Source organism: Selaginella moellendorffii, unplaced genomic scaffold (assembly GCF_000143415.4).
Source record: "Selaginella moellendorffii unplaced genomic scaffold, v1.0 SELMOscaffold_93, whole genome shotgun sequence".
Classification (NCBI taxonomy): Eukaryota; Viridiplantae; Streptophyta; class Lycopodiopsida; order Selaginellales; family Selaginellaceae; genus Selaginella; species Selaginella moellendorffii.
Window position 1 is genome coordinate 332,929 of NW_003314354.1, and position 3,570 is coordinate 336,498.

The window sequence follows — 3,570 nt, forward strand, 5'->3', positions numbered from 1 at the left end:
TACTCTTCACTCTCTCTCTCTTGATTTGCTGACAGACACGGTCACTACAAGAAGACTCTGGCTTTTCCTCTGCGATTCTAATCTTTGCTTCGTTTTACGTTTTACGCATGGATTCGGCGGTTCGACATAGGATAGGGTGTTTTCATGCTAACGTGAATTTGCTGGACACCTGTTATGCGAGCAGAAAAGACCTGTATTACGCCCTTGCGATGCTATGACGTAATCCCATGGGTTTGGAGGTTGGCAATTCGATTTGTGTTTTCTTGCGATGCTATGACGTAATTCCATCGGTTTGGAGGTGGTATTTTGGCTGCTACACGGAGTTAATCAGGGGAAAGGGGGATTAGGGAAAAGTGCCGATGGTGCTGGTTGTCATGGAGACTTGAAAGGTTCATTATCAACTGCTGGGGAATCCTTCATCTTCAAATACAAGAAGGTCCAGTTCTTGGTATTCCTAGAGCACCATGAAATCAGTGGATGTCGAGGTCTTGCTTCTGATGGCGTTACTGTTGGTTAATCGATGCTAATCGTTCAAAATGCTGGGGCAACTCCACCAACTCTAAGTTGAGCCGTGAGGACATTGCTGTGTTCTGGGCATCATTTGCTGCAACAAGCTTGATCTCTATGCACATTTCTGAGTTGATAGAAAGAGGCCTCGCTCCTTACTCTTCCTTCTTTTTTCATCTACTTCTCTTGAGTCGCTTGTTTTATTAGTTTTATTAGTTTTCGTTCAGATTGAACTGGGACGTACACTACGTGTTGCAGAGATTGTGCTTGAGAATAAGTCATTTGTGGCATTGCAATGGCATATATCCTCTAATGACACCAAAGTTTTCGTTTGTTGCCACGCCCAAAGGATCAAACTCTCGCAGCCAAAGCTAGCAATGGGTGAGCGTCATCCACGAATCCAGCACGGCTACAAGCACTCAAAAGAGTGCTAAAGGTGATGGTGTCCATCCATTCAGCCTCATCTCCCAGAACATCGTTAAAGACTCTTTGCTTCTTCCATTCTGAGGATAAGGACACGATATCACCATGGTTCCATCCATGGATCCTGGAACACTAGTATGGAGGCACTCAAGTCTCCACACTAGAGATTAACACATTTCTAAGCTTGTTTCTGGTATTCTTGCTTGCTGGTGTCTCCCAAAATCTGGAAGAGAAGAGACTTGGCTTGTGGCAAATTCCCCATACTGGCACAAGCATCAATCATTGCTAGTAGCTGAGATCATTGAGCTTGACACCAGTTTGATCCATGAGATTGGAAACTTTGAGAGCTCCATTGTAATTGCCATTCTGAATATAGGCCCCAATCAATGCATTGTAAGTTACAGCATTTCTTTGGCTTACATTCCAAAAGACCTCATAAGCTCATGATGATACAAAGTGGTTAAATTACTAGCACTTGCTTAGCATATGCTGCGCAGTTAGCAAAATACTGTTTTGATTTTTCAATATATTAAAACTAGCAGAGACCCCAGCTCCGCTGGGAGATATAGCATACCCAAGATCTTCTTTTCTAATTCTACAATGTTAAAAATTTTGATTATATACAAGTTCAAATGATATTATATCAATTGTTATAAGATATAATTTCTTTCTCTTGATATCAATTGTTTAAATGCAAAAGACTGGCATTCTGGCCATGCACAGCTCTACATGACTCAATGCCATACAACTCCAAACCATTGGGATGCCTTTGAAGGAAGACATCACTCGAGCTCTTCAGTCAACTTTGCTCCTGGATTCAGCAAGACACAGGTGGCCTTGCATCCACAAACAATGAGCTCCTCCTGTACAAGTGCCTCTTTATGGGGCAAAACCGTCACAAAAAATGAATAAAAGCATTTCAACCCTTTTACCATGTGTTTTAATCTAGGCAGTCATTTGAAAGTGATCAAATAGTAACTGCCCAAGTCCTCCATGTGAGAATGGAATTGAGAGATAACATATAATAAGTAAAGAAAAGATTCTTAATCAGCAAATCAGCAAACATGACAACAGATGATGTACCTGCTGACAAATCTTGCAGATGGTGTCCTCTTTTTTGTTGCACCAGTGCTACACATGCGTTTGATGAGCATACTACCAAACACAAAAGAGAGAAAAAAAATGAGGAAGAGCCAGAAAATTGCTTAGAACTCTCAGACCACATATTATAGAAAATTATAAGATTATTAAGATCTAGAAAATTTCTGTTCAATCATAAAATTAAAATTAAATTATTAAACACAGCAACTATCTAAAGGAGAACATGATTATCAACAAACATAGATTATAAGACATATTAATATATTTTATAAACATAGATCTAGCACTTAAATAATAATATTGTTATATTTTTTTATGGTACTATAATTAATAGAGTGTAATAACATTATCACTGCTAGATTATATATATTAATCTATATATGTGGTCTTAGAACTCTCAGACTAAGTATTTCAGTCTTCAAGATTAGCATTTTCTACAACATCCATCTTACATTATGTAAATATCATATAATAGTGTATTACAGAGTTCAGTAGTTATAACAGAATCCATAATCTTAGCAGAGACCCCAGCTCCACTGGGAGATATAACATACCCAAGATAATTAATTCTTCTTTTCTAATTTTACAATATTAGAAAATTTTATTATATATAAAGTTAAATTTATCTAAAATTTCCTAGTATTCATCTCCAAAGAAATGTACAATAATGTAAATAAATAATAATGCATGTTGGGGAAGTAAAATCATTTTTTATTGTCATTAAATTTGAATTTGATGTTTTTATTGTCTTTATTTAAAAATGCACAACCCTAAATACATCTACAGGATTGCTGTCATGCTTTAAAAGCAATTAAATTTTCACAAAACCAAAGAATCATAGACTACCAAAAAATAATAGATTAGTTTAGAGAAATTATAATTTTAATTGCATACTGAGTTAAATTCCTTTTATGTGAACTATAATGATGCCTCTAACATTCACACTTTACTAAATAAAAATAGAATTTCTATTATATGTCTGGTTTAACATTTTAAAACATACATAAATAAATCTATCTAGCTTGCTACCACGTTTTGTTTTATTTGAGAAAACTCTGGAATTTCAACATTTTGGGAGGTCATCCTACTCTAACCCTAAGATATTAAACCCCCCGAGTATCCTAATACCCTTAACCAATTGGAATAAAATGTGCACTTTTATTTAAAAATCCTTTCCCTTTATATTTAATTTTATATATATCATCTTTCAAATTATTCTTTTTTGTTGCATATAATCCACCATACTTCTTTTGTAAGTTTACACCCTCATGAATGAAAGCTTATAACCATCACTCTCCTAAGACCCGTGCTCTCTTGCCATAGCAAGGATCCCAGCTCTGCTGGGAATGTATCTTGGTTGGCAAACTTACTATTTTAAATGCATACAAGGTTAATTTGTCAAGAATTTACTACCATCTATATTCATTGTATCGTGCATTCGTTATATCATTATGATTTATTAGTTGGTGGAACTGAAGATGGTTGGAATATTTATCATCTGGATGTCAAGCCATAAGAGATAGCAATGAGTAGTTTATA